Source organism: Balaenoptera acutorostrata, chromosome 12 (assembly GCF_949987535.1).
Source record: "Balaenoptera acutorostrata chromosome 12, mBalAcu1.1, whole genome shotgun sequence".
Taxonomy (NCBI): Eukaryota; Metazoa; Chordata; class Mammalia; order Artiodactyla; family Balaenopteridae; genus Balaenoptera; species Balaenoptera acutorostrata.
This window is the reverse complement of record NC_080075.1, coordinates 26253052-26278476: the sequence shown is the minus strand read 5'-3', so window position 1 is coordinate 26278476 and position 25425 is coordinate 26253052.

Here is a 25425-nt window from a genome sequence, read left to right as displayed (position 1 = left end):
ATGGATAAAGAAGATGTGGCACATATATACAATGGAGTATTACTCAGCCATAAAAGGAAGTGAAATGGAGGTATTTGTAATGAGGTGGATGGAGTTAGAGTCTGTCATACAGAGTGAAGTAAGTCAGAAAGAGAAAAACAAATACAGTATGCTAACACATATATACGGAATCTAAGGAAGAAAAAAAAAAGGCCATGAAGAACCTAGTGGCAACACAGGAATAAGACACAGACCTACTAGAGAATGGAATTGAGGATATGGGGAGGGGGTGGGGTGAGATGTGACAGGGTGAGAGATTGTCATGGACATATATACACTACCAAATGTAAAATAGATAGCTAGTGGAAAGCAGCCGCATAGCACAGGGAGATCAGCTCTGTGCTTTGTGACCACCTAGAGGGGTGGGATGGGGAGGGTGGGAGGGAGGGAGATGCAAGAGGGAAGATATATGGGAACATATGTATATGTATAACTGATTCACTTTGTTATAAAGCAGAAACTAATACACCATTGTAAAGCAATTATACTCCAATAAAGATGTTAAAAAAAAGAAGTAATTTACAGAAATAAAAATATGAAAACAGTTTACTCTCACTATTAATTGGAGAAATGCAAATTAAAATGAAATATCACTTTTGTCTTCAAGAAGTTTCTTAATGTAGAATGTTGACTAAAATAGGGGGAAATGGCTGCTCTTATGTAATGATCCAGCCACTTGGAGGGAGATTGAGGAGAATCCATTAAAATGAAAGTTCCAAAACAAAATGAGGTACACACATACAATAAGATATTATTCAGTCTTAAAAAGGAAGGAAATTCTGACAAACACTACAACATAGATGAACACTGAAGACATTATGACAAGTGTGATAAGCCAATAACAAAAGGAAAAATACTGTATGATTCCACCCAACGAGGTACTTAGAGTAGTCAAATTCAGAGTCAGAAAGTAGAATGGTCGTGGTCTGGGGATTAGGGTAGGGGGAAATGGGTTTAATGTGTAATAGATACAGAGTTTCAGTTTTGCAATATGAAAAAATTTCCGTGGATAAATTGTGGTGATGGTTGCACAGTATGTGAATGAATTTAATGCTACTGAAAATGGTTAAAATTGTAATGTTGTGTATATTTTACCACATTTTAAAAATAATATTTTTTAATAAAATAAAATGAAAGCTTTGACAAAACTATTACATTTTCCTGTGTCAACTCTTAAGTCAACATTCACATATGTGCACAAAGTCACGTATATGAAGATGTTTGTGGTTACACTATTTGTAATACAAAATCTAAGAAATAACCTTAATATCTTTAAATAGGGAAATTATTAAGTGTACTATGTCACAACCACATTATAGAAAACAAACAGAAAACAATGAGATTTCTCTATTTATACTGACTTGAATAACTCTCTAAGATATGTTAAGTGAAGAAAGCAATTTGCAGACAGTATGTACAACAAATTCCATGTATGTAAAGAAAATTAAAACACACAAAAATGCTATATAATTTTGAAGGTACATTTATTACGTATAAATATGTGTATAAAAATTTAAAGACATACACATAAAATTAGTAACAGCAGTCCACCCTGGGAAGGAGAATGGGAAATGGGATGTGGCAAAGAGGGATTTCAACATTATTTGCAATATTTGAATTATTAACAGAATATATACACATTACTTGAATAAATTGTTAAAACTTCTAAATTCAGAAGCTAAATTCAAGTATAGATCAAGTAGGGAGAGACTTAATTACTTGTTAAATAATAAAGAAAACCTACTACCCAGGATACCAGAAAGCACTGGTGACTATTTTTGCAAACAAGGTGAAAGAAAGCAGCCCCTCATTTTATGTTCTCTTTCTAAGGAAAAAAATAATAATCAATAACAAGTCACAGCTGCATAGATGCAGCCCCACATGCTGGCTCAGGAGACAAAGTAACACTTCCTCCCTTTGAATATCAGGGCTCTCAACTTGTCTACCACAATGTGAGAGAAAAATGATGTCCGAAAATAGTCTTAATATAGAGCACACTATTGCTGGGTGTAAAAAACCTACACTCATTCACTGACAGAGACATTATCTCACACCAGCAGCTTTTCAGAAAAATCAGGAACCATGCCTTGTAAGACAGCCTTTTAAAAAGACAATATTCCACACAGTATTTGAAACATTTAAGTAGAATCTTCTATGAGTTAGTTTATGCCCCAGCATTCATAATTATCAGAGTCCCATGGAATAGGCAAACAAAAGCCATAACCTTTCAACAGATAACACCATGTTCTCAGTACCTACTGTCTGTTCTGAGAATAGACAGGCCCCTGACAAGTTTGCTGGGAGGAAAAGTGTTTGTTCATGCAAGAACGGGAATAGAACTTTGTAATTAATAAGTCTTTAAAGTGGAAAAACATAAAAATTCAAATTGGTTATAGAGTATGCTTCTAACAAGTAAACATAAGAGAGAGGAGGCGTCAGAGTGATAAGCCTACCATTTCTGGCTATATCAATCAGACTAGGCTGGGTTATGCTACAATAACAAACATCAACAAACCTTGTAGGGTAAACAAGGAGGCTCTGTACATCATTGTCACTCAGGAGCCCATGTTAATAGAACAACCACCATCCGGAACATTGCCACTCATAATGTAGATGAAAAGAGAATTCTGGAGGGTCTTGGACTTGTAATAAAATGTGCTGGCCCAAAAGTGACACACATCTTCTGTTCATTTGCCAGAGTTATTTATTTGGTTCTATTCAATTACAGGGATCAGGAAATGCAATCCTATTATATGCCAAGAAAAGGAGAGAGCCTCTTCAAATAAATATTTGGCAAACAACACTAATGACTAATTAGTCCCTTCCTTTTATTTATACACATTAGCCTGGTCCAGGGTCATCAGAAACATCTGCACTGAGGATCCTAGGCCAACACCAAGTTAAATGAAGGGTAACTATGTTAACAACTTGGCCTCAGATTGGCTTAACCAGGAAGTAGGAATAACTCATTCTGCCCAGGAATCTTAATACAAATGGAAAAATTCCAGAAATGCCTAGTTTAGGATAATCTGTGCATGTCAGTGATGCTGGGACATTTCTCCAAATTGCTCATGCATAACTCATGATTGATGGTTTCCAAAGCTGGCTGATCATCAGAATCACCTGGGAAGCTTTAAAAAATAGAAATGTCGCACACTTAAGGATTCTAATGCAATATACAACTGGGATGGGCCTCAAGAATCTATATACTTAAGCCCCAGATCCCAGGGATTCTCATGATCATTAGGTTTGGTGACTTTTGCTGAAGACCTGCAATCATCGAGCAGTCCTCATGCAGGGTAATGCACCAGTTTTTCCAGCTTCACAGACCACTGAGACTGGTGAGTGGCCTGCATGACCCAAAGGGAGACAGTGAGCACTAGTGTGAAAGAAACATTGGCGGAGGGTCAGAGCACCTTCTTCTGATTATCTTTTGCTACATAACAAACCATCCCAAGCTTAGTGGCTTAAAATAGCAACAAGCATTTAATTTGCTCATAAATCTGCATTTGGGGCAAGGCTATGCAGAGATGTCTGTTCTTGTTCCATGAGTTTTCAGCAGGAGACACTTGACTGGAGCTAGAGGATCCACTTCCAGGTTGGCACAGAATGCTGACTGTCACCAGGGACTGTTGACCAGGGACCTCAATTCCTCTCCTATGTGTCTCTATGGGGTTATTTGGGCTTCCTCACAGCATGGCATCTGTGTTCAAAGCGTCCATGTTCACAGAGCAGGAAGTGGAAGCTGCTAGCCTCTTTTTTTTTCTGAAAACACTTTTTTTAGGCTAAACTCGGGTATCGGCAGGGCCACACTCCCTCCAGAGGCTCTAGGGGAGAATTTGTTTCCTTACCTTTTCCAGCTCCTAGAGATGTATTCCTTGTATTCCTTGCCTGTGGCCCATTCTACCATCTTCAAAGCCAATAGTATAGCATCTTGCTTCGGTGGTCACAGTGCCTTCCTGTGTCAAATCTCTCCCTCAACCATCCTCTTATAAGGACACTTACAATTACACTAAGGGCCCATCCATAAAATCTAAGATATTCTCCCCATCTCAAAATTCTCCACTTAATCATATTTGCAAAATCTCTTTTGCCATATAAGGTAAACTTTACAGGTTTATGGATTAGAACCTAGATATATTTTGGGGCCATTATCCAGTCTACCTAAGTCCACACTCTGGCCCCTAGAGGTTCATGTCCATCCCACACGCAAGATACATTCACCCCACCCTTCAACCCCAAAAGTCTCAACTATTTCAGAACTAACTCAAAGTCTAAAATCTCATCATCTAGATAGGGTATGAGTGAGATTCTCAGGCAAAATTCTTCTCCGTTTGTGGACTTGTGAAACTAGAAAACAAGAGGTCTATTCTCAAAATACAACGGTGGGACAGGCATAGGATTATAGTTATGCATATTCTGATTGCAAAGAGAGAAAAAGGAAAGAATCCCTAGTCCCAAGCGATTTCAAAATCCAGCCAGAAAGTTCCATGAGGTTTCAAGCCCTAAAAATATTCCTCTATGGCTTGAAGTTCTGCCCTTGGCCTGTGGTTCAACGCTTTGGGACACAGTCTCCATCCTAGGGCCTGTGGCTCTGACCTCTGGGCACATTTCAATATTGCTGAACAATATTCTTGTGTCTGTTCTTTGTATTCAGTGTCTTTTTTGGTTTTTTTTTTGTTCTTTTTTTTTAAACATCTTTATTGGAGTATAATTGCTTTACAATGGTGTGTTAGTTTCTGCTTTATAACAAAGTGAATTAGTTATACATATACATGTGTTCCCATATCTCTTCCCTCTTGCCTCTCCCTCCTTCCCACCCTCCCTATCCCACCCCTCTAGGTGGTCACAAAGCACAGAGCTGATCTCCCTGTGCTATGCGGTTGCTTCCCACTAGCTATCTATTTTACGTTTGGTAGTGTATATATGTCCATGCCACTCTCTCACTTTGTCACATCTTACCCTTCCCCCTTCCCATATCCTCAAGTCCATTCTCTAGTAGGTCTGTGTCTTTTTTTTTTTAAAGAAATTCACGTTCTTTTATTTATTTATTTATTTATTTATGGCTGTGTTGGGTCTTCGTTTCTGTGCGAGGGCTTTCTCTAGTTGTGGCAAGTGGGGACCACTCTTTATCACGGTGCGCGGGCCACTCACCATCGCGGCCTCTCTTGTTGCGGAGCACAGGCTCCAGACGCTCAGGCTCAGTAATTGTGGCTCACGGGCCCAGTTGCTCCGTGGCATGTGGGATCTTCCCAGACCAGGGCTCGAACCCGTGTCCCCTGCATTGGCAGGCAGATTCTCAACCACTGCGCCACCAGGGAAGCCCAGGTCTGTGTCTTTATTCCCGTCTTGCCACTAGGTTCTTCATGACCTTTTTTTTTTCCCCTTAGATTCCATATATATGTGTTAGCATACTGTATTTGTTTTTCTCTTTCTGACTTACTTCACTCTGTATGGCAGACTCTAACTCCATCCACCTCATTACAAATAACTCCATTTCGTTTCTTTTTATGGCTGAGTAATACTCCATGCTGCTAGCCTCTTAAGGCCTGAGTCCAGAAACTGGCACAGTGTCACTCAGGCAGCTTTCTATTAGCTAAGCAGTCATAGAGCCTGTCCAGATTCATGGGAAGGGATATAGTTCTCACTCACAATGGGAGAAGTGTCAAATAATTTGTAGTCATCTTTAATCTGCCACAGTCCTTGCTCTGCCTTTTGGACCTCTGGCTTCTCACCTGTGAAATCAAAGAGTCAAACTGGATTATCTTTGGGGGCCCTGTCAATCCCCATAGGTTATGAGTCACTGGTTCTGATGCATAATTCGCTAATTGAAAAAAGGGGCTCAGTCTGTGAGTCCATGCCCTTTGTAGGCCTGCACGTGGTGACAGCTGAACTCAGCCCAGAAGACATGTAGAGCTCACAGGGTAGTGATGACTCTGGGTACCCAGGCTCTGCTGCATTTCTTGTTAAATTCACTGCTATTTTTCTCCCCCAAACCAAAGTTGTATCCTAATTCCTGGAACCTGACAGCAGGCCCCCTGAGGGCTTCCTAACTGTCCACATCATTCTTACCCCCTCTCTTGGTCTAAACTTGCTGAGTAGACAAGAAATTTCAACAAGAAATTGGCAAAGCTCACGAGTACAATGAAGGGCTTCAATGAGTGGACTCTAGTTCCAGACAGCCTGGGTTCAAACACCCCTAACATGAGTCTAGATGGTCAGCACAAGAGTCCCTTGCAGACACTCACACTCTGACCCTTCCTTCTCAGTCATCTCTTGCATGGGATCCTCTGGCCCTTGCAAGCTCCATAACCTTGACTTTCCCAAGGTTTCTCTTCTCAAACCACTTACATATTTGCTGTGATCATTCCATGCTGGCTCTTTGCTGGTATATTCTAATTAAAGATATGTAGACCAGGACTCTCCCCTGAGCCCTCTATTGAGGCGCCTCCTGGACACCTCCACCAAAGGTCCCACCACCCTTTAAACTCAGTGTAATGGGTTGAATTGAGTCTCCCAAAAATATGTGTTGAAGTCCTAACGCCCAGTACCTGTGTATGTGATCTTATTTAGAAATAGGGTCTTTGCACATGTAATCAGGTTAAGATGACGTTGGTATGGTGGGTACTAATCAAATATGGCTAGTCCTTATAAGAAGAGGAAAATGCCATATGGAGATAGAGACACACAGGGAGAAGTTCATTTGATGGCAGAGGCAGAGATTGGAGCTACAAGCCCAGGAACACTGAAGATTGAGAGCAGCCACCCAGAAGCTAAGAAGAGGCAAGAAAAGAAGGATCCTCCTCTACAGCCTTTGGAGGGAACATGGCCCTGCTGACCATCTTGATTTTGGTCTTCCAGCCTCCAGAACTGTGAGAGAGTAAATTTCTGTTGATTTGAGCCATGCAGTTTTTGAACTTAAGCCCTAGGAGATGAATATTCTCAGCATGATACAAACTGAGTTTGTTTTCTACCTTCCTCAGACTTGCTTCTCCTCTGATATTTCTTGTTGTGATATTTCTGAAGTTGCCAAATCAGAAATTTGAGGGGTCACTTTGACTTTTGACCACTCCAGCCCATCAAACACTGAGTCATGTCAACTTGACTTCCTTAGTACTTCACCAATCCCTCCTCTTTGAAGCCTAGTCTCTGTTGTGGTTCAGCCCAGATTACTTCTCCAATAGAAGGTTGTAGTAACCTCTTTCTGTTGCACTCCTGGCCAATCTCCCCTTATTTGATAATCATCTCCTGCCCCAAACTTCATATCTTGTCAGTATGATCTAAAACCTCTCATATCATACCCCTGCTTAAAATCTTCCTCAGTAGTTCCCCATGTAAACTTTAAACTCATGTGCATGGCCAAGCAGAGACCTTCATCAATATAGCTGCTTCCATTTATGATTTTTCTTTGGATAAAAGGATATACTCCTTTTCCCCACCTGAACTTTACACTCAAGCAACACCAAATCTATTGAAGTTTTTCAGAATATGTTTTGCTCTTTCATGCCTCTGTGCTCTTGAAGGGGCTGGTTCTTGGGCCAGAAACATCACTCTATCCTCTTATTTTCCTGGTAAATGTCTATTTATCCTTCAAATCTCTGGTTAAATGTTTCCTCACTTATGTAATCTTCCAGACTTTCTCCAGGTAACTTTAGGTAGCTTATGTTCCCTCTGTCCTATAACAATAATCATCTCTTTATTTTATAACTGGCCTGTTTACATGCCTGTCTCTCCATCATGCAATTTTGAGAGCACAGACTATGTTTTCTTCTTTGTATCTCTAATGCTTGACATTCATTCATTTTGTTTTTCTTTCCTTTATTTATTCAACAAATATTTATCGTGTTTAGTACCTACAATGAGCTAGACAAGGCACTGGGGACACCATGACAAAAGCTATTCCTCCATTCTTGGTACTTACCATCTAGTGGGGATAAAAATAAGTAAACAGGCAATACAGCAATACCATCAGGGACATAGGTGCAAGGAGCTATAGGAACGGTAAGGTGGGTACTTTGCCCAGTCTCAGGGATTCCCATGGGAAGTGAGATCCAGGTGTGTAGGAGGGAATAATGCTGCCAAGAATGCTCCTGGTCCTGCACAGCTGGAGAACAGAGGAGAAAGAGCAGAATAAAGGGGAAAAAGGCTGGTGCTGTAGGCAGACATCAGATCCCAGGGTCCTTGTGAGTCCATTAAAGAGAGTGGACTTTAACCTGAGGGCCCAGTGAGTCATAGAAATATTTTAAGCACTTTGTCCTTTTTTTCACTTTAAAATTGCCTTTAACCAATTCCTTTTAATTATAAAAGCAAAAACATGATTTTTGTAAAAAGCAGACCAACCAAAAGTATAGAAACAATAAGATAAAAATCACTCCCTCTCATTCATATTACCTGAGGGAATTTATGCTGTTAAGCCATACTTGTCCAAGCTGTTATAAATACATGCAAACCTAGAACAGGCATGAGTCTTGAGCTTTATCTGCTTATTCAAATTTTTTACAAAAATGCAATTATAGTATACACATTTGGAAAAAACTTGATTTTCAACTTATTATATTAACATTTCTCCATGTGAATATGTTGAGAGATCTAACTTATTTATTCTTTGTGATAGTTACATAACATCCCACAGCATGGAGGCACCATGTTTATTTGGCCATTTTATCATTAACAGATAATGGTTCATTGCCCAATATTTTGCCACAGCAAACAGTACTTCCATAAACACCCCTGTCATATATTCTTAGGTACTGGTACTTTTATATCTACTGAAATGACAGCTTAAAATGGGGTTGCTGAAACAATGCAACCAACAAGGGATTAATCTCCAAAATATACAAACAGCTCATACAGCTCAATATCAAAACCAAACAAACAACCCAATCAAAAAACGCACAGATCTAAATAGACTTTCTTCAAACAAGACATACAGGTGGCCAAAGGACACATGAAAAGAAGCTCAATATCACTAATTATTAGAAAAATGCAAATTAAACTACAATAAGGTATCACCACACATAGGTCAGAATGGCTATCATCAAAAAGTCTACAAATAATAAATGCTGGAGAGGGTGTGGAGAAAAAGGAACCCTCCTACACTGTTGCTGGGAATGCAAATTGGTTAAGTCACTATGGAGGTTCCTTAAAAAATTAAAAATAAACTACCATATGATCCTGCAAACCCACCCCTGGGCATATAAGCACAGAAAACTGTAATTTGAAAAGGTACTTGCACACTAATGTTCATTTATAATAGTCAAGACATGGAAGCAACCTAAATGTCCATCAACATATGAATGGATAAAGAAGATGTGGTATATATATGTACAATGGAATATTACTCAGCCATAAAAAAGAACAAAATAATGTCATTTGTGGCAACATGGATGGACCTAGAGATTATCATATTAAGTGAAGTAAGCCAGACAAAGACAAATATCATATGATATTGCCTGTATGTGGAATCTAAAAACTAAATGATACAAATGAACTTATATACAAAACAGAAATAGACCCACAGACTTAGAAAACAAACTTATAGTTATCAAAGGGGAAGGGAGGGAGGGATAAATTAGGAGTTTGGGATTAATACATACACACTACTATACATAAAATAAATAACCACCAAGCACCTACTGTATAGCACAGAGAACTATGCTCAATATTCTGTAATAAACTATAAGGGAAAATAATCTGAAAAAGACAGCAGAAGCAAGAAGAATTACAATCCTGCAGCCTGTGGAACAAAAACCACATTCACAGAAAGATAGACAAGATGAAAAGGCAGAGGGCTATGTACCAGATGAAGGAACAAGATAAAACCCCAGAAAAACAACTAAAAGAAGTGGAGATAGGCAACCTTCCAGAAAAAGAATTCAGCATAATGATAGTGAAGATGATCCAGGACCTCAGAAAAAGAATGGAGGCAAAGATCCAGAAGATGCAAGAAATGATTAACAAAGACCTAGAAGAATTAAAGAACAAACAAAAAGAGATGAACAATACAATAACTGAAATGAAAACTACACTAGAAGGAATCAATAGCAGAATAACTGAGGCAGAAGAATGGATAAATGACCTGGAAGACAGAATAGTGGAATTCACTGCTGTGGAACAGACTAAAGAAAACAGAATGAAAAGAAATGAAGACAGCCTAAGTGACCTCTGGGACAACATTAAACGCAAAAACATTCGCATTATAGGGGTCCCAGAAGGAGAAGAGAGAGAGAAAGGACCCAAGAAAATATTTGAAGAGATTATAGTTGAAAACTTCCCTAACATGGGAAAGGAAATAGCCACCCAAGTCCAGGAAGTGCAGAGAGTCCAATACAGGATAAACCCAAGGAGAAACACTAATGTTCATTTATAATAGCCAGGTCATGGAAGCAACCTAAATGCCCATCAACAGATGAATGGATAAAGAAGTTGTGGTACATATATACAGTGGAATATTACTCAGCCATAAAAAGGAAAGAAATTGTTCATTTGTTGAGACGTGGATGGATCTAGAGACTGTCATGCAGAGTGAAGTAAGTCAGAAAGAGGAAAACAAATATCGTAAATTAATGCATATATGTGGAACCTAGAAAAATGGTACAGATGAACTGGTTTGCAGGGCAGAAATTGAGACACAGATGTAGAGAACAAACGCATGGACACCAAAGGGGGAAAGTGGTGTGGGGGTGGGGCGGGTGGTGTAATGAATTGGGTGATTGGGATTGACATGTATACACTAATGTGTATAAAATTGATGACTAATAAGAACCTACTGTATAAAAAAATAAATAAAATAAAATTCAAAAATTCAAAAAAAAATACTAGTGCTTACAAAAATAAAATTTAAAAAAAATTTTTTAAGTATGTAAACATACTGTGTCCATTCCTGACATCTAGCTTATTCCTTTGAGAAATTCATTCATGTGCCAAAACATATTTTTTTGATGACAATAATTTATCTTAAATTTTAATATTTGGTAAGGCAAATATCCCCTATTTTCTTTTTTAAAATTATCTGTCAGACTCTACAAATACTCTATTACCATGCCCCACTATAATTATGCTTTTTAATTAAATGCATCTATGTTTCAAAGAGGATGCGATTAAGAGAATCTCAGCGAATCCCGGATGGCTGCACACATGAACACCAGGTCATTCACACAGCCTCAGTCACCCCAGGTGCCCTTGTGAGCAGTTTCATACTCCAATTCCTGCCCACAATACTACCCAAAAGTTTCAGAACTCTGGGTCCTGATCTCTATTCTCCCCTTTCCCTCATACCCAAGGAATTGCTTCACCCATATCCTAGGGGCAACCTGCCCCCGGGTCTCCTCTGGTAACTGTATCCCAGGCTAAAGGGCTGCATGCTTGGGGTTTTCTTCCCCTTCAGGTTCCTGCTATCTCTGAACACAAAAGCATAGACGACAAAAATCCCTGGCACCCGCTAACTGCCGCTCCTCATTTCTGCAGCTGTCCATGAGACTTCCACGGGCCATGCTGCTCTCCAGCACAAATCGCTCTGACCTCTTTTTCTTAGACACGGCTGATGGCAGGAAGAAGAGGATAAAGTCAGAAACATGATGTTATGGGTAGAACTTTGTCCCCCTAATATTCATACACTAAATTCTAACCCCCAGTACCTTAGAATGTGACCTTATTTGGAAATAGGGTCATTGTAGATATAATTAGTTAAGTCATTAGAGTGGGCCTTTATCCCATATGACTGATATCCTTATTAAAAAGAAAAATTTAGACCCAGAGACACACACATAAGAATCCCATGCGAAAATGAAGGCAGAGATTGGGGTGGTGACTCTAAAAGCCAAGGACAGCCAAAGATTGTCAGCAAACCACCAGAAGCCAGATGAAAAGCCTGAAACAGATTCTCCCTACAGCTCTCAGAAGGAACCAACACTACTGTCACTTTGATCTTGGACTTCTAGCCTCCAGAACTGTGAGACAATAAATTTCTGTTGTTTAAGCCACCCAGGTTGTAGTGTTTTGTTACAGCAGCCTTAGTGAACAAAAATACATATGCAATCCAACAGAGATGAAGGCAGACTGCCTTCCACCTGAGCTCCTCTCTCTGATCTCACCTGGGATGGAAACACCTCAGACTCCTTAATGCCTGCCACCCACAGCCTAGACCCCATGCAGAAGCAGGCTGAAAGCCAAGACTTCACAGGGAGAGCAGAGCTCAGGGGGAGGAGTGTTGTGCCCAAGCTTCAGAGGTTCAGCAGGAGACAAGTAGTTAAAAATCACTCTGTGAACTACCCAAGCATGGCATGCTGAGGTTTCTGTGAATTATTCTCTAGTCCCTCCCCACTGTATTTTGGCTTCCACCACACAAGAGTCCTCACTCTGAAATGTGTGAAGATGACCTGTGGTTATTCATTATGGTTGTGTGCAATCATTCTTCCTGCCGCCCCAGTACCTAGCCCAGTGCCTGCCTCACAGTAAGTGCTCAATCTTCATTTATTGCATGGATAAATGGATAAACAGATAGAAGATCGATGGATGGAAGATCAATGGATGCGTAGATGGATGGAGGGACAAATGTATAAGGAGATTCTTTGGGGTAAACTTCCTGTGGCACATGATTCAACAAAGCAGCTGCGATGTCATTACCATGAGGAGCTACTAGGAACTGAGTCAACTGTTGAGTCACTGTAGATTCCTGTTCTTGCCACACGGATCCTACACTCTTTCTCATTCTCTCTGGGCTGAAAATTTCCCAGGTGCCAATCACCAGAGCAAGGTTTCCAAGTTCCCTTTCATTAGTGCTCTCTTCTGGCAGCTCTTTACAATAGCTTCACACAAAGGAAGTTGAAACAGCCTCTGGCAAGTCTCCCTGGAATTCACAACCAGCCCCCACCCCAAAATCTACCAAAAGCTTCAGACAAAACCCAGAGAAGAAACTCTGTATTTAAAAACAAATCTCACAGAAGTTTAGTTAAGTTTTGATATTTGGGAAGTTTGTTAAAAATATCAAAAAGGTTTTAAAACACAATAGGATCATAGTTCTTATGAAACAATATTTATTCATTTAACCAAAGTCACAAAAATATTTTAAAAATTAAATACAGGTCGCTTAAGGGCACAGAAACTCACACAATCGGTTATCAAAAAGGAGCACACTAACAGAGAGAGAAATCAAATTCCAGTCTTGTATTAGCTTACTAAATGACAAAATCCATTTACTTAATTAACTTCAATCTAAAATTAGTTAATCCTGAAAATGCATAAATTTGTTTTTCCTCAATAAAATGTAATTACATTCCGTATACCTTCTTTACTAAAAACACACATTCTTACTTTCCTTAACTTGAGATATCTGGTTTTCTTTAATTAACAGTAATCTTTTGATGTTCTGAATGCCTGCCTTTTGTTGCAAAACTTCTATATAACCTGGCTCCCCACCTCCCCTCCTCGGAGCAATTCTCTCTGGGTTACTTGAGATGCTGCCTCCCGGGCTTGAAGTCCTAAAAATTCCCGTTGAATAAAACATAACTCTCAAAAAAATAATTAATTAATTAATTAATTAATTAATTAATTAAAAACCCAAACATCTCTTTCCCTGATGCTTCAACAGCTTCTTCTTTTTAAAAAAGTAAAAGCTCGTCTTGAAACAACTGTCCCAGGGAAGATATGTGAATAAAGAAAAGAAAATAAAACAAAACCCCAAGGCCTATAAGTCATTGTACTCCGGAAACTTCCACAGATTGGATCTGTACTGAGGAAGGTGATTGCCCGAGACTTAAAAGCTTTTGCACAGCAAAGGAAACCATAAACAAGACCAAAAGGCAACCTTCAGAATGGGAGAAAATATTTGCAAATGAAGTAACTGACAATGGATTAATCTCCAAAATTTACAAGCAGCTCATGCAGCTCAATAACAAAAAAACAAACAACCCAATCCAAAAATGGGCAGAAGACCTAAATAGACATTTCTCCAAAGAAGATATACAGGTTGCCAACAAACACATGAAAGAATGCTCAACATCCTTAATCATTAGAGATATGCAAATCCAAACTGCAATGAGATATCATCTCATACTGGTCAGAATGGCCATCATCAAAAAATCTAGAAACAATAAATGCTGGAGAGGGTGTGGAGAAAAGGGAACACTCTTGCACTGTTGGTGGGAATGTAAATTGATACAGCCACTATGGAGAACAGTATGGAGGTTCCTTAAAAAACTACAAATAGAACTACCATACGACCCAGCAATCCCACTACTGGGCATATACCCTGAGAAAACCATAATTCAAAAAGAGTCATGTACCAAAATGTTCATTGCAGCTCTATTTCCAATAGCCAGGACATGGAAGCAACCTAAGTGTCCATCATCGGATGAATGGATAAAGAAGATGTGGCACATATATACAATGGAATATTACTCAGCCATAAAAAGAAATGAAATTGAGTTATTTGTAGTGAGGTGGATGGAGTTAGAGTCTGTCATACAGAGTAAAGTAAGTCAGAAAGAGAAAAACAAATACAGTATGCTAACACATATATATGGAATCTAAGGGGAAAAAAAAAGGTCATGAAGAACCTAGTGGGAATAAAGACACAGACCTACTAGAGAATGGACTTGAGGATATGGGGAGGGGAAAGGCTAAGCTGTGACAAAGTGAGAGAGTGGCATGGACATATATACACTACCAAACGTAAAATAGATAGCTAGTCTGAAGCAACCGCATAGCACAAGGAGATCAGCTAGGTGGTTTGTGACCACCTAGAGGGGTGGGATAGGGAGGGTGGGAGGAAGGGAGAGGCAAGAGGGAAGAGATATGGGAACATATGTATATGTATAACTGATTCACTTTGTTATAAAGCAGAAACTAACACACCATTGTAAAGCAATTATACTCCAATAAAGATGTTAAAAAAAAAAAAAAAAAAAGAAACGTTGGGGACTTAAGAGCTGGAAATAGCAAGAAAAGTGCCCTGAGCTTGGCCCAACTTGGCTGTTAAAGAGAACCCCACCACTCATTAACCAGCCCTGAAACCTGGTAAGTGAAAAAGAAATGAGTTCATTAAATGCAGAAATAGGGAAGACTTGGAGCCTTAATCAAGGATAGTCCCAACTCCCAGGAAAACAAAGGGGTGTTGGGCACAAGTAGATTCATGGCCAGGAGTAAAGGTTGGCTCCCAAATGAAGGAGTTGAGTTATCCTGAACTGTCATTTTGGGCTCAGGTATTTACAGCTCTGCAAACAGACACCTAGAGAGGGAAGTGTTGCTCAGAGTGTGGCTGGCCAGTATGGTTGGTGCGGTTTACCAATTCAAGTGGTCCAGGTCTTTGGTCAAACCTGTGGGGAAGTCAGCTGGGAAACACAGAGGAAAGTTCCAGGAGCATGATGAATTCTTGGGAGAATTATGATTTCATTCCTGATTGCAGCAACTGCCTGTGACAAATACAGCCTCAGGTTTGGCTTAAGAAAGCCTGTTCATCATTACTGGTTCCTCTGATTCATCACCTGCTTACTGAGGACAAACCATCTACATGAAGGCCCCTCACTAGATACTGCACCTTCCAGCTTGACTTGCTAGCACTTGTTTCTGTCACCCTCTCCAGGTTCCTGGTTCCTGGCTCTAACTTCACCCCCTAACCATGTCTGCCTTTGGGCCATGCAGACTCCCTTCATATCTCCCTGGTCTTGGATGGTTGGGGCTCTGAGCATTCCTGGCATCTGTTTTTGTCTTGTGTAAAAAATAACTCCCCTGCCATCATGTTTAGCCCTAGGCCTAAACAATGACTGTGCTTTGAATAATGCATGCTGTACTAGTGCCTGCACAAGAACAATGGGGACACAGATGAGAGAGTGCCTAATTCTACCTGTGTATTGGGGGATGCACCAGGAAAAGAAAGCCTTCTTCTGCAGAGGAGATTGTCAGACTTTCCCCAAGCTGAGCAAGGCAGGGGTTGAAGGTAACTCCAGGCAGAGGAGCAGTGAGGGCAAAGGCACAGAGACATGAAAGCGTATGCCAGATTAACAAGAAGCCCACCCACTACCAAGGAAAAGAAGTGGTCACATTTGTTCTTGCCCTTGGCTTCCACCACTCTTTCTGCCAGGGACTGTGGGTCAGAATAACTTTCATCATTGACTCACAGGCAAAACTATAATTTTTCTAAACTTTAAATCTCACAAGGAACCCTGCAATATGGCAAGATCCATTCCCAGCCACCTTCTCCTTGTCATCCATCTTCCAAGTTGGACACTATTCTTGAGAGCCAACATAGGATAATGGGAAGAGAGTGAGTTGTAGAGTCCTAAGAATTGGGTTTGAATCCCAACTCCACAACTAGCTGTGTGACACTGGACTGATTATTTCTCTGAGTCACACTTTCCTCATCTGCAAAATGGGGGTAATAAATATCTACCAAATAGAGTGATCATGAAGATTAGAATTAACATATGCAAAGTAACCCCCAAAATGCTTTGCATATAGGCCATGTTCAAAGATGTTAACTGTCGTTATCCCAGATTGTGGGATGTACTGCCTCACCCTCTCACCTCTGCTCCCCTCAGTGCCTGGCTCCTACTCACTAAAGGTGAGATGTGGCTTAGTCACTAGTGTGACATCCAGCACTCCATGATCTCCATCCCTGCAACAGAAACACTGGGTTCCCCACTCTGCGTCTCCATGGAGACTAACCTTTGTTCTTAGAAACTTTAAAAGTTTCTAAACTTGCACGAACAAGCCCTTGGAATCTGAAATCACTTCCTTCAGTCAGAGGGGTCAGACTGTGGCACTATTTTCAAATGCACTCCCAGAGGTCTGCTCTGAAGGTGAGGGCCATGGACAGTTCCAGATCTTAAAACATGTGAGACATGCTTTTACTTTGAGGCAGGGTGACTTTGAGACACCCCTTACTTTGAGGGATGCCTAAGGAAGATTAAAAGATTACATTTGTAGCCCCTTTATTAAGTGAGAAAAGTGCCAACTTCTTCTTGGCCTGTAGATTTTGACAGAAAATCAATTTGGCCTCCTTGGGCTGCTAACATGAGGTGGAGAGAAGGGGAAGGGAAGAGACAGGGTGTTACCGAGTCCAAGTTTGCTCTGCTCTCTGCACATCAAGCCAATAAATCAGGAGACGAGGTGTTGAGGCAAGGAATATGACTTTATTTGGAAAGTTGGCAGACCGAGAAGATGGCAGACTAATATCTGCAAAAAAAACAGTTATCAGGTTTGGATGCCAGTTTCTTTTATAGAACAGAGAGAGGGGGAGGAGATGAGGAAGTAAAGTAAAAAGGCCATAAGATTTACAAATGTCCCCTGGAATGGCCAGCCTTGGGGAGGGGATGTGTTAATTTCTTCTTCCTTTCATCCATCCACAGGTGGACAGGGTCAGGATGTTCCCCTGAACAAAGGCACTTTGGTTTAACATTCAGGCAGAGGGGCAGGGTTCCCTGAGGCAGGCCATTTTGTATAGACAGTATCCTTTTAGTGAACAAAAGCAACAGGAAGCAAAGGTTAAAGTAAAAGAAACAGATCCAACATGAAGTCAGATTTGCCTCTTCCCTGTTACAAGGGCATCCTGGAATTCCCTAGCAAGTTATTGAGAGTACTTTTTTTCAGAACTCTAGATGATTGGCAATTAGCCCAGTTGTTCAGGAAGAGGAGGTGATAACAGGACACTTTGTGTTTTGAGTTGAAAACAAAGGCTCACAGGGATTCCTGGGAGCCTGTGCTGCCCTGGGGATCCATGAACCAGTTGGCACCTGGATGGGGGCTATGAAAAAAAACTGGCAGCAGATCTCAGCTAAGCTGCAACCTCGTGAGCTCTAGTTGGTGTGTGGCGTTCACCCCGGCTGAAGTTACCGCTTGAGGGAATGGGGTTATTCTCCTTCAGAGAACCTGAGCCGCTGTGTGGGGACAAGGACAAAAGCCCCTTTGTGGAAGCCTGAAGGACTTTCAACGGCGCCACCGTATGGCAGCATTGAGCAGTGGCAGCAGCGGACACAGCAGATCCCAGTGTTCTCTCCATCATACATCCTGGACCTTCTCAGATCATCTCGGACAGGTGAGAGGGGCCACCTCAAGGAAAGGCTGATTTTCGGCTGAGTAGATGGAGGTTACTTGCTATGCAACTGGGAAAATGAGAGAGATATGCCCACCTTTGCACCCCAAGTTTGTGGAGCAATTTTGACCACTTCCATATGCTGCTGAATTTAGTCCCAGTCAGTAGCCTCACTAAAAACTGTTGACTTAGAGACAATCCAAATTGAATGCAATAAGGGCTGCTTGACTGTCCAGTTAAGCTTGACAGTCCCTGGACTGTTTCCAGTTTCCAGACTCAAAGAACAGCTGCTGTGTGAGTGATGAGGGAGTGAGTAAATGAGTGAGTGAATTGAGAATCTCTGAATTGACACCTCATCCTACTAGAGCTTTATGTCACAGACTTGTTAGATGGGACTTTTCCTGCCTCAGTATCAACTGAAGCCTGAGCAAGGTTGAAGGTGGGTCAGCTCACAATGTGCAGAATTCACAAAGGAAGTTTCCAAGATCTGATTCTATGATCCTCAGGCACTGTCCCCTACTTGAGAATATAGAAGAGTCTGTATCTAGAGAGGAGGGGAGCAGGGAGTTTCACAAAGATTTATTTGTAGGGTGCTGTTGCCAAGTCCCTACTCCCTTTTGAGGAGTGTCCAGAGGCAGCCTCTTCCCCTCAAACTTATTGAAGGGGGCTTCTGTGGTTGCAGTAGAAGATCTTGCACTGTGTTCCCAAAGTCGGGGAGGGGAGGGTACAGGAAATGTTGATATAGCTAAGGCAGCCTGGGCAGCAGGATAAAAGATGCTGCCTCAGAACTGGACTGTTCTCCCAGAATTTGTCAGAGTAAGGATGTGTGAGTGTTTCACAGACCGTGAAAAGGTAGAAGAACCTGACTGAAGAGGTTTTAAGCCCTGCCTGAGAGCAGAGTCTTGGAGGTTGAGGGGATGCCAACAGTGAGATTCAATGAAGAATGGGTCATGAGCAAACCAGGGACTCAGGGGAATGATATCCAAAGGGACAGAAGGCACTACCCACGTCACAAGACCTATGGTCAGAGGGACTGGCAGGGGGTGTCTGAAGAGACCATAAATGTACCACAAGGGAAAGACTCAGCTTCAGATATCTGCTTCTCGAGGAGGCTATGTTAGACACAGGTCCCATGGCAGAAGACCCTGTCCTTGTCTCCTAATTACTTGTGTCCAGTCCAGTCGCCAACCTTCTATAGGGGGTTGGGGAAACATGAGGAGAGAGCGCAAGAAGCTGACACCCTGGGGCTGTAAGACAGTAGATTATTTTCACCTACCTTCTGCTGCAGGTAGGAAGATGGGACAAGATTGAATGCTAATTTCGGTTCTGAATTTTTTAATTAATTTTTTTATTGGAGTATAGTTGATTTACAATGTTATGTTGGTTTCTGCTGTACAGCAAAGTGATTTAGTTTTATATATATATATATATATATATATATATATATATATATATATATATATATATAAATCTCCACTCTCTTCTAGACTCCATCTCCATTCCCATATAAGTCATTACAGAACACCAAATAGAATTCTCTGTGCTATACAGTAGGTTCTTATTAGTTATCTTTTATATATAGTAGTGTGTGTATGTCAATCCCAATCTCCCAATTTATCCCTCCACCTCCTTGCCTCCTTGGTAACCATAAGTTTGTTTTCTACATCTGTGACTCAAATTTCTGTTTTGTAAATAGGTTCATTTGTACCATTTTTTTAGATTTCACATATAAGCGATATCATAAGATATTTGTCTTTCTCTGTCTGACTTACTTCACCCAGTATGACATTCTCTATGTCAATCCATGTTGCTGCAAATGGCATTATTTTGTTGTTTTTTATTGCTAAGTGATATTCCATGGTATATATGTACCACATCTTCTTTATCCATTCCTCTGTTTATGAACATTTAAGTTGCTTCCATGTCCTGGCTATTGTAAATAGTGCTACAATGAACATTGGGAAGCAAGTATCTTTTAGAATTATGGTTTTCTTCAGATATATGCCCAGGAGGGGGATTGCTGGATCATATAGGAGCTCTATTTTTAGTTTTTAAAGGAATCTCCATACTGTTCTCCATAGTGGCTGTACCAGTTTACATTCCCACCAACAGTGTAGGAAGGTTCCCTTTTCTCCACACCCTCTCCAGCGTTTATTGTTTGTAGATTTTGATGATGGCCATTCTAACTGGTGTGAGATGATACGTTACTGTAGTATTGATTTGCATTTCTAGAATAATGAGTGATGTTGAACATCTTTTCATGTGCCTCTTGGCCATCTGTATGTCTTTTTTGGAGAAATGTCTCTTTAGATCTTCCACCCATTTTTTAATTGGGTTGTTTGTTTTTTTGATATTGAGCTGCATGAGCTGTTTGTATATTTTGGAGATTATCAGTTGATTCATTTGCAAATATTTTCTCCCATTCTGTGGGTTTTCTTTTCGTTATGTTTATTCTTTCCTTTGCCGTGCAAAAGCTTTTAAGTTTAATTAGGTTCCATTTGTTTATTTTTGTTTTTATTTTCATTACCTAGGAGGTGGATCAAAAAAAGATCTTTCTGCAATTTATGTCAGAGAGTGTTCTGCCTATGTTTCCCCCTAAGAGTTTTATAGTATCTGATCTTAAATTTAGGTCTTTAATCCATTTTGAGTTGATTTTTGCATATGGGATTAGAGAATGCTTTAATTTCATTCTTTTCCATGTAGCTGCCCAGTTTCCCCAGCATCACTTATTGAAGAGACTGTCTTTTCTCCATTATGTATTCTTGCCTCCTTTGTCATAGATCAGGTGACCATAGATGTGTGGGTTTATCTCTGGACTTTCTAACCTGTTCCATTGATCTATATTTCTGTTTTTGTGCCAGTACCATACTGTTTTGATGACTGTAGCTTTGTAGTATAGTCTGAAGTCACGGAGCCTGATTCCTCCAGCTCCGTTTTTCTTTCTCAAGATTACTTTGGTTCTTTGGGGTCTTCTGTGTTTCCACACAAATTGTGAAATTTTTTGTTCTAGTTCTGTGAAAAATGCTATTGGTAGTTTGATAGGGATTGCACTGAATCTGTAGATTGCTTTGGGTAGTACAGTCATTTTCCCAATATTGATTCTTCCATTCCAAGAACATGGCATATCTCTCCATCTGTTTGCATCATCTTTGATTTCTTTCATCAGTATCTTATAGTTTTCTGAGTACCGGTCTTTTGCCTCCTTAGGTAGCTTTATTCCTAGTTATTTTATTATTTTTGATGTGATGATAAATGGGATTCTTTCCTTAATTTCTCTTTCTGATCTTTTGTTGTTAGTGTATAGGAATGTAAGAGATTTCTGTGTATTAATTTTGTATGCTGTGACTTTACTGAATTCACTGATGAGCTCTAGTAGTTTTCTGGTAGCATCATTAGGATTTTCCATGTATAGTATTGGGTTAGCCAAAAAGTTCATTCGGGTTTTTCCATAACAACTTATGGAATGAACTTTTTGGTCAACCCAATATCATATCATCTGCAAACAGTGACAGTTTTATATCTTCTTTTCCAATATGGGTTCATTTTATTTCTTTTCTGATTGCTCTGGCTAAGACTTCAAAAATGATGTTGAATAAAAGTGGCAAGAGTGGACATCCTTGTTTTTTTCCTGATCTTAGAGGAAATGCTTTCAATTCTTCACTGTTAAGAATGATGTTTGCTGTGGGTTTGTCGTATATGGCCTTTATTATGGTGAGGTAGGTTTCCTCTATGCCCACTTTCTGGTGAGTCTTTATCATAAATTGGTGTTGAATTTTGTCAAAAGCTTTTTCTGTATCTATTGAAATGATCGTATGGTATTTATTCTTCAGTTTGTTAATGTGGTGTATCACATTGATTGATTTACAAATGTTGAAGAATCCTTGCATCCCTGGGATAAATCCCACTTGATCATGGTGTATGATCCTGGATTCAGTTTGCTAATGTTTTGTTGAGGATTTTTGCATCTATGTTCATCAGTGATGTTGGCATGTAATTTTCTTTTTTGTGTGATATCTTTGTCTGGTTTTGGTATCAGGGCGATGGTGGCCTCATAGAATGAGCTTGGGAGTGTTCCTTCATCTGCAATTTTTTGGAATAGTTTCAGAAGGATAGGTGTTACCTCTTCTCTAAATGTTTGATAGAATTCGCCTGTGAAGCCATCTGATCCTGGACTTTTGTTTGTTGGAAGTTTTTTGATAACAGCTTCAATTTCAATACTTGTGATTAGTCTGTTCTTATTTTCTATTTCCTACTGCTTCAGTCTTGGAAGGTTGTACTTTTCTAAGAATTCATCCGTTTCTTCTAGGTTGTCCATTTTATTGGCATATAGTTGCTTGTAGTAGTCTTTTATGATCCTTCGTATTTTTGTGGTGTCAGTTGTAACTTCTCCTTTTTCATTTCTCATTTTATTGATTTGAGTCCCCTCCCTTTTTTTCATGATGAATCTGGCTAAAGGTTATCAATTTTGTTTATCTTCTCAAAGAACCAGCTTTTAGTTTTATTCATCTTTGCTATTTTTGTTTGTTTGTTTCTGTTTCATTTATTTCTTCTCTGATATTTATGATTTCTTTCCTTCTACTAACTTTGGGTTTTGTTTGTTCTTCTTTCTCTAGTTCCTTTAGGTGTAAGGTTAGATTGTTTGTTTGAGATTTTTCTTGTTTCCTGAGGTAGGCTTGTATTGGTATAAACGTCCCTCCTAGAACTGCTTTTGCTGCATCCCATAGGTTTTGGATTGTCGTGTTTTCGTTGTCATTTGTCTCTAGGTATTTTTTGATTTCCTCTTTGATTTCTTCAGTGATCCAGTGGTTATTTAGTAACATATTGTTTAGCTTCTGTGTGTTTCTGTTTTTTACATTTTTTTTTTTTGCCTGTAATTGATTTCTAATCTCATAGCATTGTGGTCGGAAAAGATGCTTGATATGATTTCAATTTTCTTAAATTTACCAAGGCTTGATTTGTGACCCACTGTGTGATCTATCCTGGAGAACATTTCATGTGCACTTGAGAAGAAAGTGTATTCTGTTGTTTTTGGATGGAACGTCCTATAAATATAAATTAGGTCCATCTGGTCTAATGTGTCATTTAGAAATTGTGATTCCTTATTTATTTTCATTTTGGATGATCTGTCCATTGGTGAAAGTGGGGTGTTAAAGTCCCCTATTATTATTGTGTTACTGTCGATTTCCCCTTTTATGGCTGTTAGCATTTGCCTTATGTATTGAGGTGCTCCTATGTTGGGTGCATAAATATTTACAATTGTTATATCTTCTTCTTGGATTGATCCCTTGATCATTATGTAGTGTCCTACTTTGTCTCTTGTAATAGTCTTCATTTTAAAGTCTATTTTATCTGATATGAGTATTGCTCCTCCAGCTTTCTTTTGATTTCCATTTGTGTGGAATATATGTGTCCATACCCTCACTTTCAGTCTGTATGTGTCCCTAGGTCTGAAGTGGGTCTCTTGTAGAGAGCATGTATATGGGTCTTGTTTTTGTATCCATTCAGCCAGTCTATGTCTTTTGGTTGGAGCATTTAATCAATTTACATTTAAGGTAATTATCAATATGTATGTTTCTGTTGCCATATTCTTAGTTGTTTTGGGTTTGTTTTTGTAGGTCTTTTTTCTTCCCTTCCTCTTTTGTTCTTTGTTCTCTTCTCTTTTGGTTTGATGACCGTCTTTAGTGTTGTGTTTGGGTTGCTTTTTCTTTTTTGTGTATGTATCTATTGTAGTTTTTTGGTTTGCATTTCCCATGAGGTTTTGACATAGCAGTCTATATGTATACAAGGTTGCTTTAAGTTGCTGGTCTCTTAATTTCAAATGCAGTTCCCATTTCCTGCATTTGTACTCTTGTCTTCTTACTGTTGCTGGCTTTGATATCATATTTGTGTATGGATGATTTCCTGCTCTTATTGTATGTTTGCTTTCACCAATGAGCTTTCCCATTTGTCATTTTCTTGTTTCTACTTGTGGCCTGTTTTTGTTTCTCTGCCTAGAGAAGTTACTGTTTCATTCGTCATAAAGCTGGTTTGGTGGTCCTGAAGTCTCTTAGCTTTTACTTGTCTGTAAAACTTTTGATTTCTCTGTTGAATCTGAATGAGAGGCTTGCTGGGTAGAGTATTCTTGGTTGTATTTTTTTCCCTTTCATCACTTTAAATACATCATGCCACTCCCTTCTGGTCTGCAGAGTTTCTGCTGAAAAATCAGCTGATAACCTTATGGGGATTCCCTTATATGTTATTTGTTGCTTTTCCCTTGTTGCTTTTAATGTTTTGTCTTTGTATTTAGTTTTTTTTTAGTTTGATAACTATGTGTCTCAGCATGTTTATCCTTGGGTTTATCCTGTATGGGACTCTCTGTGCTTCCTGGACTTGGGTGACTATTTCCTTTCCCATGTTACAGAAGTTTTTGGCTATAATCTCTTCAAACATTTTCTCAGGCCTTTCTTTTTCTCTTCGTCTTCTGGGACCCCTATAATTGGAATGTTGTGTGTTTAATGTTGCCCCCGAGGTCTCTGAGACAGTCCTCATTTCTTTTCATTCTTTTTTCTTTATTCTGTTCCACAGCAGTGATTTCCACCATTCTGTCTTCCAGCTCACTTATCCTTTCTTCTGCCTCAGTTATTCTGCTATTGATTTCTTCCAGTATATTTTTCATTTTAGTTATTGTATTGTTCCTCTCTGTTTGTTCTTTAGTTCTTCTAGGTCTTTGTTAAACATTTCTTGTATCTTCTTGATCCATACCTTCATTATTTTTCTGACATCTTGGATCATCTTTACTATCATTACTCTGAATTCCTTTTCAGGTAGATTGCCTATTTTCTCTTCATTTAGTTGCTCTTGTAGGTTTTTATCTTGTTCCTTCATCTGCAACATATTTCTCTGTCATCTCATTTTGTCTAACTTATGGTGTTTGTGGTCTCCTTTGCACAGGTGGCAGGATCATAGTTCCTCTTGTTTCTGGTGTCTGCCCCTTGGTGAGTGAGGTTGGTTCAGAGGCTTGTGCCATTATCCCCTTGATAGGGGGTTTGACTTGTGTGGTGACCAGAGCCTGCCCTGGATATTGATCAGGGCCTCCCTTTTGCTCTGTGGTTCTCATTGCCCTTCAGGGGCGTGTTCTGCCCCCTAGTTGTTGGAGTAGAGGCCCCCTAATCTGTTTCTTCACTGTGTTTCTGATCTGTGATGCAAGCTAGGTGGGATTAATCACTCACACTAGGAGGGAAGTGACTGAGTATTCCTCTTCTGGAGCTGTTCATCTGTAGGTATTCTCTGTTGTGTCACCTTTCACCCTTTGTGCGAGGTCTCAGATTACACTGTTGTTAACACTGCTCTCGGCTACACCTCAACTCTGAGTATGTTAG